Here is a 13,658-nt window from a genome sequence, read left to right as displayed (position 1 = left end):
GTGTAACCCATGTTAGTGGGCAAATGAGCATTGTCAAAATCAAAACAACCCTCAAGTAAGTCATGAACACACAAAAGTCAGTTTTGGATGAGACTGACTTTATGAACAAAATTATCCTATTTACATTTTGACACTATATATACATGTTGACTAATATTGATGCCACATATTTTTTATCAGATAGGTATTTTATTGCCTTCACTTGTGCTTGAAGAGCATTCTCCTTTTGAGGAGTCTACGACAACAAAAAGAGAGAAACCCAACAGACGGCAGCACTAAGAGTTAAGTAACGCACCACACTGAGTGAGGTCAGGCCGAGCAGCTGCCATCTGTGCTCACATGCACACACAGACTCAACACCTCCCCTTCCTACTGAAACACTTCAAACAGTGAAAAGGAGAGAAAGAGAAAGGAACCAGTGCTCCTCGAGCAAGCCGCATACACTACTTGTGATAAACCCGCACCCTCCAAGTACCTTTACAATCAACGGTAAAGACCTGCAAGTCTGTGAATCAGTCAAACTTCTTAGTCATTTTACAAAAGAATCTGCAGTGGGACGAATACGTAACAATCATGGTTAGAAAGAGAAACAAGAAAGGTTCAATGTGCCAAAGGTTCACCTGGTAGCTATATACACAGGCTACATTCACCCCTGCCTGGAATACGCAGCACCAGCTTCGTATTGCTCCTTAACTCAAGCCCTCTCTGATCAACTGGAGCATATCCAGAAGTATGCTTGCAGAATCATCCTCAGCACAGCATATCCTGAATAGATGGATGCTCTGACTTCATTATCACTACCCTCACTTCATGAGAGAAGAGAGAAACTGTGCCTTTCAGGGACTGGTTACCCACTGCCTGTCAAGGACACGTGTCAGGAAGGTCCACCCAAAGTGCCCTCTTCTCTATCCAACAGGCCAAGACAGATATATAAAAGTTGTCCATAACCTACGCAAACTAAATCAACAACTCAGAGTCTCCTAAATGTATATTGAAAAAAAATAAACGGAACATGTAAAGTTGGTCTCATGTTTCATGAGCTGAAATAAAAGATCACAGAAATGTTCCGTACACAAAAAGCTCATCTCTCATATTTTGTGCACAAATTTGTTTACATCCCTGTTAGTGAGCATTTCTCCTTCGCCAAGATAATCCATCCACTTGACAGGTGTGCATAGAAGAAGCTGATTAAACAGCATGATCATTACACAGGTGAACCTTCTGCTGGGGACAATAAAAGGCCACTCTAAAATGTGCAGTTTTGGCACACAACCCAATGCCACAGATGTCTCAAGTTTTAAGGCAGCGTGCAATTTGCATGCTGACTGCAGGAATGTCCACCAGAGGTGTTGCCAGATAATTTAATGTTCATTTCTATACAATAAGCCATTGTCATTTTAGAGAATTTGGCAGTACATCCTAACGGCCTCACAACCGCAGACCACGTGTAACCACACCAGCCCAGGACCTCCAAATCTGGTATCTTCACCTGGTGATCGTCTGAGACCAGCCACCCAGAAAGCTGATGAAACGGAGTACTTTTGTCTGTAATGAATCCCCTCATGATGAATTGGCTGGGCATTGCTTCCAAATTTGTGGGCCTGGCTCCCAAGTGGGTGGGCCTATGGCTGTCCCCCTGTACAGTCATGTAAAATCCACAAATGAATTAATTTCAATTTACTGAGTTCCTTATATGAACTGTAACTCAGTAAAGTAGTTGAAATTGTTGCATTTTGCATTTATATTTTTGTTCAGTATACATAGTCATGTATTGTTTTTTGTATGTACTGTAATATCCATGCATTTCAGTGACTGCCATATGTATATCTGTAAAACTTGAACATTACTTCTTCTACATACAACAGGTGTGCATTCAAAGTTTTACTGCCATCACACGGTCACACCTGCCATCTCCATGACATCACCCACTAGCACCGCATGGGACTGGGGTGTGTGTGTGTCGCTGTGGGGCCCAACACATTCACAGGGCTGGAGGGAGCTTGCATTTCCTGACAGTGATATGAACCTTTCAAAAAATTCAGAATAGGTTAAAAAAACATATGTTTTCCCCTTACCACTGATACAGGATCAGGTAATCTGATCGAAGATCAGTTTTTAAGGGCCTCAAGCAAGGGGTTAAGGGCTCAAATCCAGGTTAGATGTCAAGGGTGTGCCCCATCTTGGAGCAAGTCAGACACTATTGTCTGTGGCAACAGGATGAGTCAACATAACAGTGACGTTGCATGTTGACTTAACTATTAGGCGGTATTTCAGGGAACCTGGTATTAACTGTTTATAAGGACACCAGGTGACTAAGAGGGAACACACTCATACACACAAAGGTAAAAAAAAAAACATTCATACACACGATAAACACACATTCACATGCACACACACACACATTAAGGTTGCACTTAACTTCTTTGGGACTGGGGGGCAGTATTGAGTAGCTTGGATAAAAAAGTGTTCAGAGTAAACTGCCTGCTACTCAGGCCCAAAAGCTACAATATGCATATAATTAGTAGATTTGGATAGAAAACACTGCAGTTTCTAAAAGTGTTTGAATTATGTCTGTGAGTATAACAGAACTCATATGGCAGGCAAAAACCTGAGACAAAATCCATCCAGGAAGTGGGAAATCTGAGGTTTGTAGTTTTTCCAAGTCACTGCCTATCAAATATACAGTGTCTATGGGGTCATATTGCACTTCCTAAGGCTTCCACTAGATGTCAACGGACGCTAGAGTCCAACATATCCCAGAGGAGTTAAAGGACATACATGCACGCACAGTAAAGCCAAAGTTATTCAGTGTGTGTAGTACTGGGGTAAGGAACTAGGCTATTTATCACACCAAATATCCTTACATTTTCTGCTACATTCCTTCTTCGCAGTCCCAGTTAGTCTCCTTATCTATGTTACATACATTCACTCCACAATGGAAAAACAGGGGACATTTGTTTTATCTGAGGAACTCAAACAAGGTTAAAATAATTGGACCATGAAACATGCAAATGTCTATGGGGTTTTCATGACTAATGTACTTGGAATCCATGAAACTTGTGTTGAGCCTGTAGACTAGTATCAGAGCGTACTCTTGAAAAGGATATCAATGTTATGCACAGTGAAGTGTGTATGAAAATAGATTATTTTTGCAAATGCATGGTAAACATAAAATATGATAAAGGTCATGCATGTATGTATTCAACAATTGAGGGAACTGTGTGTCTGGGTGTTTCTGATGAGATTCTGCACAAGAGAGAAACTAACTCTTGAGATGTGCATATGCTGTGCAATGGAGCTGAACTGATTTTCTTACTGTTTGAGCAGGGGACCATTAGGCTATTAGATACAGCAACACCTTGCCTTATGTGGCACGCAGCACACTTTGCCTTCAAATCTAGGGCTGCACATTTTGGGGAATATTCAAAAGGTGGAAACTTTCCATGGGAATTAACGAAAATATGCAAATTAATGTTAATACCATTTAAATGTAGTTTTTTTGCATTGGATATATTTACCATATCATGTGGAGACAGAAACATATACATTTTACCTTATCATAAGTAGACATAATTACAAATGATTAAATACGTCCAATATACATTTTTAAAAACAACTTAGTTACGAATTGAACTTTAATTAAATTAGTTGACTCTTCACATGGGATGATTTCACTGAACAACAAAAGGGAATATTGAATGATCCCCAAATGTTCCATCGCATCTCCCAAAAACGTTTTCAACATACATCTGAAAAATGATAGTTTCTATACTAAAGCTTTGGTTGTCTTCCTCTCAGGCTTCCATGTCTTCTCCCTGGACATCAATGTCCATCTCTTGAACATCAGACTGAGGCCTCTTCTTCACTGTCACTTTCCAACCCTGTTGAGGATTACTCGATAGCCTCCAAATTTCCAACCTGGTCAGCCGGTTGCGTGCTTTGGTGTGTGTGTTCCCAAATAAGGACCAGTTGTGCTCTGAGGTGGATGATGTTGTTAGGATTTGGAGGATGGAGGCAACATGGGAAAGAGTCTCAGGTCCATAAAGTTCCTTCCACCAGGTGGCTGATGGGATATGTTAGCACAACTGCCATATTGCATCTCCATCCCAAGAACCCATCCCTCATCCAGGCCAAGGTGGCGAGACACGGTAGTGATGACACCATAGGCCTTGTTGATCTCTGCACCAGACGGGATGCTCTTGCCAGAATACTTGGGGTCCAACATGTACGCTGTGGCATGTATAGGCTTCATGCTTTTTGATGCATTTCAGAACTGCAGTTTCCTCTGCTTGGAGCAACAGTGAAGTGGGCATGGCAGTACGGATTTCTCCTCTTACATCTGCAAGCAGAGTCAGAACATCAGACAGGATGGCACTGTCTCCCTCAATCTATTCAATGGCAACTGCTATACAGTGTTCCCTCCGTTAAAAGTTGCAGCGTACTGCTGCGCAGCTTGCAAGGTGCCACAGAATTCTACGGAGCGTTATTTAAAAGTGTGAACCACTGGTACAATTAATGCTAGTTTGACCACCCGAGGGCATCTTTGAGAAGCATTTGATAGCCTATACTAGAGAATGCGGGAACGTGGGAGGTTCAAATCCCCAACGGGGAGGAAGGAGTAGGCTGTCCTTGTAAATAAGAATTTGTTCTTAACTGATTCCATATGTGTTATTTCATAGTTGTGATGTCTTCACTATTATTCTACAATGTAGAAAATAGTAAAAGTATAGAAAAACCGTGGAATGAGTAAGTGTGTCCAAACTTTTGACTGGTACTTGCTTAATTAGATTAACATTATGGCGTTTCTATTCCAAGAAAAACGAAAAACCTTCTGGGTGTCTGTTAGGATGGAACATAAAATTTGGTGCTGTACAAAGTGACGGTCAGGAGTATAGTACAGGGCTGTTTAGCTAAAGAATCCCTGTGTCGTGTGGGCACGCGGGAGACCGGGGTTCAATTCCCCGATGGGGAGGAAGGAGTCGGCTGTCCTTGTAAATAAGAATTTGATCTTAACTGACTTGCCTAGTTAAATAAAAGTTACACTAAGAGCATAACATTTCTACACCCCAATTTTCCAATTCTAGTCTAACCAATACCCAAACGGAGATTCGGTGAAAATAAAAATCTCACTGATTTATCAAGGCCAGTCCCCATGCTTGTCTCAGAGCAGCGTGAAGCGGTGCTAAAAAAGTTGTAGGCTATCGCTTCTAACTTCAATATGCTCTTTAAATAAAGACCTACACCACTTTTAACAGCACATTACTCAACGCTAGTGAGACTCATGTCGCCCTACAGTATATCAAAAAATATGACGTGACTCTCCGCCAATAATTACATAGAGGATATTTCTGTAATTCATTGATATTTATTCCCATAGTAATTCATTATGGATCCATAACTAAATGAACAAACATCGGCATTTTGAAAGTATTTCATCATTATTTTATCAACGAAAGCATTAAAGACTCCATTATTAGTTACATAGTTTGAATGTGCAGACTGGCACTAAGAACAGAACAGTGGGAATGTTTCCCTTGTCAGCGCCATTATTAGTGCAATGCCCCTTAAAGTGTTGCCAGTTTGGCGGGGTAGGGGGGTCTACCCCCCCATTCCCCTTCCTCCTCCCTTCCCCATGGGCTCGGTTGGTCTTCTGTGCGCGGCTCTGCGGTCATCCCGTGCCCCCTGCCCTCGTGCCTTAACCCTCGCGCGCTTTCAGTGGATACAGCTGGAGAACTGCAAGGCAATCCCATTGTACGCCACTCGGGAGCCATGAACAATATATATTGTCCTGCTAATAACAGGGTTAATAATAGAGCTGTGAGAATTTCCAAAATTGTTTGATCTAATTCTAAAGTAATAACAGCAGGAGATGATTTTGTTTCCAAATAATGTAAAATGTGCGAGAAAAAGGCCATTCTTGAACATGGGGTGAGACCTTGTGTCACGCCTTGGTCATTGTATTTTGTGTTTTCGTTATATATTTGGTCAGGCCAGGGTGTGACATGGGTTTATATATTGTATTTTCGTATTGGGGTTTGTAGTATTTGGGATTGCGGCTGAGTACGGGTGTTGTATAGTCTTGGCTGCCTGAGGCAAGCAGGTGATTCTCGTTCTCTCTGATTGGGAACCGTATTTAGGTAGCCGCGGTTTCACTGTGTATTTCGTGGGTGATTGTTCCTGTCTCTGTGTAGTTTCACCAGATAGGTTTCACGTTCCGTTTTGTTGTTTTGTATTTTGTCTCAGTATTTTCATGTATTCGTCATTTGTTTCATTTAACAACATGAGTAACCAACACGCTGCATTTCGGTCCGACTCTCTTGCAACAAACGAAGAACGCCGTTACACCTTGTTACTAATTTGTAAATAAAGCCACTGCTATGCAGCGTCTTAGACCGTTGTGCCTCTCAGGCACTGTATAACAAGAGCGATCGGGAGTTGCCTACAGTAAGACCAAAATAATCCTAACAAAATAAAATTATTTAAAAAACAGTGTAAAAGTTTAAGTAAGTAATACTGAAGTTGTGCACAATTATCAGTTTCTATTTAGTTTTATGTCGCCCATTCATTGTCAGTTAGGACACACAGTAGAACCCAAAAGCACTGACTTATGCTAACTCCCCCTTGCTCTGGTCTGGTGGAATGAAGTGGTGATACAGCGTACCATACTAAACCACAAATTACCTCTAAGTCCCACAGGGTAAGCTCTCAATTTTTAAAAGGAGGAACCACTATGTTTCAGGAGTTTCAGGCTGCTTACCAATCTCTCCCAAAATACATCCAGGAGGATCCTCTTGATGGGGCTGTCCATATCGGCAGACTGTGATATCGCCATTTCTTCGAGACTCCTTCCCCTCCAGGAGACATGTCAAACATTGATGACAACACCAACCCAACGGGTGTTGCTGGGTAGCTTCAATGTGGTGCTCTTATTCTTCTAATTTTGCTTGATGAGGTAGATTGTTGCTATTACTTGATGACTTACTTGATGACATATCAAACCATTTCCTTGGCTCTCTTGTAGTGTAACCATTGCTTTTAATGCCATGATGTCCTTGAGGAACAGATTCAATGCATGAGCAGCACAGCCAATGAGTGTAATGTGAGGGTTGGACTCCACTTTAGACTAAGCAGCCTTCATATTCGCAGTATTGTCTGTCACCAATGCAAATATCTTCTGTGGTCCAAGGACATTGATGACTGCCTTCAGCTAATCTGCAATGTAAAGACTGGTGTGTGTTGTCCCTTGTGTCTGTGCTCCTGTAGATTACTGGTTGAGGGGTGGAGATTACTTAGTTAATTATTTCTTGCCCACAAATATTTGACCACTCATCAGAGATGATTACAATACAGTCTGCTTTCTCTATGATTTGCTTGACCTTCACTTGAACTCTGTTGAACTCTGTATCCAGCAAATAAGTAGATAAAGCATGTCTGGTTGAAGGGGTGTAAGCTGGACGAAGAACAGAAGCATGTGTTTCAGACATAAGGAAGTGGATGGCTGCAAACTTTCTACTTTTAAACTCGGACAAAACAGAGATGCTTGTTCTAGGTCCCAAGAAACAAAGAGATCTTCTGTTGCATCTGACAATTAATCTTAATGGTTGTACAGTCGTCTCAAATAAAACTGTGAAGGACCTCGGCGTTACTCTGGACCCTGATCTCTCTTTTGAAGAACATATCAAGACCATTTCAAGGACAGCTTTTTTCCATCTATGTAACATTGCAAAAATCAGAAACTTTCTGTCCAAAAATTATGCAGAAAAATTCATCTATGCTTTTGTCACTTCTAGGTTAGACTGCTGCAATGCTCTACTTTCAGGCTACCCGGATAAAGCACTAAATAAACTTCAGTTAGTGCTAAATACGGCTGCTAGAATCCTGACTAGAACCAAAACATTTGATCATATTACTCCAGTGCTAGCCTCCCTACACTGGCTTCCTGTCAAAGCAAGGGCTGATTTCAAGGTTTTACTGCTAACCTACAAAGCATTACATTGGCTTGCTCCTACCTATCTCTCTGATTTGGTCCTGCCGTACATACCTACACGTACGCTACGGTCACAAGACGCAGGCCTCCTAATTGTCCCTAGAATTTCTAAGCAAACAGCTGGAGGCAGGGCTTTCTCCTATAGAGCTCCATTTTTATGGAACGGTCTGCCTACCCATGTCAGAGACGCAAACTCTGTCTCAACCTTTAACCTCTTGAAACTCTGGGGGTGCAATTTGATTTTTGGATGAAAAACGTTCCCGTTTTAAACAAGATATTTTGTCACAAAAAGATGCTCGACTATGCATATAATTGATAGCTTTGGAAAGAAAACACTCTGAATTTTCCAGAACTGCAAAGATATTGTCTGTGGGTGCCCTAGAACAGGAGCTACAGGCAAAACCAAGATGAAACGGCAACCAGGAAATGAGCAGGATTTTTGAGGCTCTGTTTTCCATTGTCTCCTTATATGGCTGTGAATGCGAGAGGAATGAGCCTGCCCTATCTATCGTTTCCCCAAGGTGTCTGCAGCATTGTGACGTATTTGTAGGCATATCATTGGAAGATTGACCATAAGAGACTACATTTTCCAGGTGTCCACCCGGTGTCCTCCGTCGAAATTGGTGCGTCTTTTTCAGCTGCTGGTATTTTTCCATGGGATTCTGAGGGGAAAGCAGGCTTCCACAAACGGCATATCAATGAAGAGATATGTGAAAAAACACCTTGAGGATTGATTCTAAACAACGTTTGCCATGTTTCGGTCGATATTATGGAGTTAATTCGGAAAAAGTTTGACGTTTTGGTGACTGAATTTTCGGTTCGTTTCGGTAGCCAAATGTGATGTACAAAACGGAGCGATTTCTCCTACACAAAGATTCTTTCAGGAAAAACTGAACATTTGCTATTCACATACTACCCTTAGAGAGTCAACATGATCTGACCACTCAGACGAATAAATCACTAGGTCATCAAGGTATGCACTACAATTAGGAATGCCAGCTAATACGGAGTTAACCAGTCATTGGAAAGTGGCTGGTGCATTTCGCATCCCAAAAGCCATGACTGGGTACTGTTGGAAGTTGTCTGGGGTCACAAAGGCAGAAATCTCAGAAGCACGTGAAGTTAACGGAACCTGCCAGTAACCTTTTAAGGAGGTCCAACGTAGTTACATACTTAGCAGCACCAATAGTGTCGATACAGTAGTCCAGTCTGGGTAATGGGTACGAATCTGGCATTGTGACAGAATTTACCTTTCGATAATCCGTACATAATCTGGAAGTACCATCAGGTTTAGGAACCAGAATGGAAGGAGAACTCCAAGGGCTGGAACTTGGCTTAGCCAGTTCATTCTCCAACAAATATTTCACCTCATCCATCATTATCTTCCTCTTGGAAGAATTGATACGATATGGGTGTTGCTTGATAGGTGTAGCATTTCCAACATTAATGTCATGTTCCAACACGTTTGTGCGAGTAGGAACGTCATTAAAGAGACATGGACAACTGTCTAGTAGCCTCACAATATCAGTGGCCTATCCATCCGTTAAATGAACCAGACCTGACTGGATGGACAGCAGCATTTCTGAGTTGGGCAATCTAACACACTGCTGCTGAGTATTGCGCAACTCCAATCCATCAACATCATCAATATGACAGTCCACTATCATCGCAGTAGTAGCAGAGGAGACAGCAGTACCTTCCTCTGTTCTGGAACTCTCTAACTGTGTGATGGGTCGGGTGTGGTAAGCTTTCAACATGTTAATGTGACACACACGAGATTGGCGTTGTCTATCAGGAGTTTGAAGCACATAGTCAGTTTCACTTATTTTCTTTTCAATTAAATAAGGACTAGAGAAACGAGCTGACAGTGAAGATTCTGGAACAGGTAATAACACCAGTACTTGGTCACCTGGCTGTAGTGGACGAGAAACAGCCTCTTTATCATAATGTCTTTTCATGCTCCTCTGTGAGGAAGACAGAGCTTCCTTTGCGAGAGCACAAGCTTGGTGTAGGCGCTCACGAAAGCGACTAACGTAGTCCAACACATTCCAGTCTCCTGTACACAACTCTTGGGTCCTCTCACTGCGTGACCAAACACTAGTTCAGCCGGGCTGAAACCCAGGGACTCCTGCACAGTTTCACGAGCAGCAAACAAAACTAGAGGAACTCCCTCATCCCAATCTTTCTCAGATTCCAAACAATATTTACGTAGCATAGATTTCAGTGTCTGATGCCATCTTTCAAGCGCACCCTGAGACTCTGGGTGATAGGCGCTTGACACACGGTGCGTAATTGACAAGGATTTTAACACCTGCTTGAATTGGATAGGAAATTGGTACCTTGATCGCTTTGTACCACCTTAGGTAACCCGAATGTCGTGAAGAATTTTATTAAGGCTTTACTCACTACCGGGGCTGTAATCCTTCGCAGAGGAATAGCCTCTGGGTATTTTGTAGCCATACACATTATCGTTAACAAAAACTGGTTACCCGATTTTGTCTTCGGTAACGGTCCGACACAATCAACCACCACATGCTCGAATGGTTCACCAATGACAGGTATGGGACAAAGAGGAGCGGGAGGAATAACCTGATTTGGTTTTCCTGTTATCTGACATGTGTGGCATGTCCGACAGAACTGAGCCACATCTTGTTTTAAACCCGGCCAAAAGTAATGTCGAAGGATCCGATCATAAGTCTTTGTAATTCCTAAATGACCAGACCACTGGTGATCATGAGCAAGGGATAATAAAGTTTGTCGAAAGGCTGTAGGAATCACTATTTGGTAAACAGCATTCCAATCTCCACACGCGTCAACATGGGATTTCCATTTACGCATGAGGAGATTACCATCAATGAAGAAAGCCACGTTCTTCTTCTTCACATCTTCCAATGAGACAACACTAGAAAAACATTTAGCAAGCTTGTTGTCAACCTTTTGGTTAGCAATCAGCTGCTCACGACTGACTGGTAACTGTATTGCATCAGCAATAAGTTCAACGTTCTTTGATTCTTTCCTGGGCTGTTTGTCAGAGGTGATCAGCTTCTCAGAGGTATCACACAATCCATCATCTTGATCAACCTCTGAACAGAACAGTGTTCGACAAATCTATCACGTCACCCTCTTGTAGTGCCTGAGCACGAGTGACAGCACAAGCGGGGAACACATGTGAATAACTCTGTGCAAGCTCATTGGAGAGAGAGTGGTCACTTTTATCCAATACGTCCAATACGGGTACTACCTTTAATCCGGCAATATCGTTACCCATTATAAAGGTCACACCTTTCACTGGCAACATAGGACGTACCCCCACTCTGAATATTCCACTGATTAACTCAGAGTGTACTTTCACAAAGTGCAATGGCACTGGGACAAAACCCATTTCAATACCCTGCACTAACACACTGGAACCACAGTATGTATCGTCAGATAAGGGCAACACATTAGACAATATAAACGACTGCGCCGCACCAGTATCTCTAAGGATTTTAACCGGACGCTGAGACGCTTCGTCATTCGTTAGGGACACAAACCCCTTGGAAATGAATGGTTCATAACTGCGGTCGGGGACTGAGACTTTCAAACTACAGTTACCCGGAGGCACCTGTTTTGTTGTAGACCTCACAACCGTACGAATTAGAGCAACACCTGTTGGTGGCTTGGCACGAAGAGGCATCCCTTGTTTGCGTTTTAGCAGGAAACAATCATTAATCATATGTCCCACTTTATGACAATAGAAACAGGGACGCTCATTCTTCTGGCGTGCTTGATATACTACTGCTGGCCGACTAGGGCTAAAAGTAGGCAACTCTGTGGATCTACTCTCAGTATGAGCTGAAAACACACTCTTGTGCGTCAACACAAACTTGTCTGCCAACACAGACGCTTCTGTCAGGGAGGATACTTTCTGTTTTTTAGGTAAACTACAATCCGTTCAGGTAAGCAATTTTTAAACCCTTCCAACAAGATAAACTCCCGGAGAGTGTTGAAATTAGTTACCTTACTAGCAGCATGCCATTTATCAAACAGATTTCCCTTGTCTCTAGCAAACTCACATAAGTCTTACTACAAGACTTTCTACGAGATCTAAATCTCTGTCGGTATGCCTCAGGCACAAGCTCATAGGCACAAAGAACAGTAGCTTTGACCACTTCATAATTCAAACTGTCCTCCAGAGGTAGCGTTGACAAAACCTCTTGGGCTTTACCAGTTAATTTACACTGAAGTAATAGACACCATACCTCTTCAGGCCATTTCAATGCTACGGCTATACGCTCAAATACACAAAAATAGGAGTCAACCTCCGACTCTCTGAACAAAGGTACTAAGGCAATCTGCCTACTAATGTCAAACGTGTTTGAGGACACAGATGGTGAGGACGACTCAATAACAGGCACAGTAGGAACAAAGGCTAGCCTTGCTGTCTCTGCCTCCCGTTCCATCTGGTGCATTTTGAACTCCAACTGTCTTTGTTCTCTGTCTGCCTCAATTTTACACATCTCCAAATGCCATTGTTCTCTTTCTTTTGTGGCTGGTGTTTTAGCCTCGCCCTCATTATCAGACACCAATGGGCTTACAGGAGCAGCAACATCCGCTACAAGGGTAGTAGGCTCAGGCAGCGGTAAAACAAGCACCTGCTCTTCCAACAATACATTTAACACCAGCTTTTTAACCTCAGACTTAACTACATTCTGTGGAATCGATACTGAATAATGGTCAGCCAAGATCATTAAATCAACTCTACGACATTTATCAAAAACCTCCCACGAAGGGTTATCCAAAAAGGATTTAAAATCAAAAGTAGTCATGTTACACTACTTCACAAGTGCCAAAGAAAATGGCAAACACTAATGCTACTTCAGCTATGATGCTCAACACTGAACTATACCACTATCACAATCTACATGAGCGGCATGGGTGTCAGTTATGACAGATCCCGGACGAGCCCCCACTTATTTTACCAATCCCTTTTGGCCCGACAGTCTAGGGGGGATGGTAATGAGACCCGTAACATAACTCATGCAAATTATAATTGTGACAAAGTAAAAGTGAGAACAAAATAACCAGGACAACTGAAATCTACCGTCAAACTCAAGGTTTATTTGAAAACACACGGTAATGGGGGGAGCAGGAAAAGGGGCTGAGCTGGACCCAAGGAAAGAAACAATAAGTATTAAAAAAAACCTAGACTAGACTAGCCTACTTTAACAACAGCTAACTAACTAACCAAAAATACAGTGGGTGGTCCGCCCAGTTCTAACTAGTGTATTTAACAAAGTTTACCTACGGGTAGTGTATGCCCATGGGGGACTTGTCTTGGTTTCCCCTTTTCCCACCAGCAATCAAACTCAAACACAAATAACCAAAACAATACTCACAGGTGATGACAAAGTGCTATGGAGGTGCTCAAACAAAAGAGAGGTTAATACACAACGAGAGAGTGAAACACAGAGACCTACAGACATGGCATGTACAGAGAGATTGAGCTCTAGAGCAAACAACTGACAGGGTTTTTAAACCAAAACAATACTCACAGGTGATGACAAAGTGCTATGGAGGTGCTCAAACAAAAGAGAGGTTAATACACAACGAGAGAGTGAAACACAGAGACCTACAGACATGGCATTTACAGAGAGATTGAGCTCTAGAGCAAACAACTGACAGGGTTTTT

At 42.3% G+C, this 13,658-nt stretch overlaps 1 protein-coding gene across 2 annotated transcripts in view; it reads right to left on the bottom strand.

Annotated features, from left to right (window-relative positions):
* The window catches only part of LOC135507836 (uncharacterized), a 57,978-nt gene that overhangs the window by 30,809 nt on the left and 13,511 nt on the right, over window positions 1-13,658 (bottom strand). The window lies entirely within an intron of this gene.

This window comes from Oncorhynchus masou, chromosome 21 (genome assembly GCF_036934945.1).
Source record: "Oncorhynchus masou masou isolate Uvic2021 chromosome 21, UVic_Omas_1.1, whole genome shotgun sequence".
NCBI lineage: Eukaryota > Metazoa > Chordata > Actinopteri > Salmoniformes > Salmonidae > Oncorhynchus > Oncorhynchus masou.
This window is presented reverse-complemented; position numbering and strand designations above follow the sequence as displayed.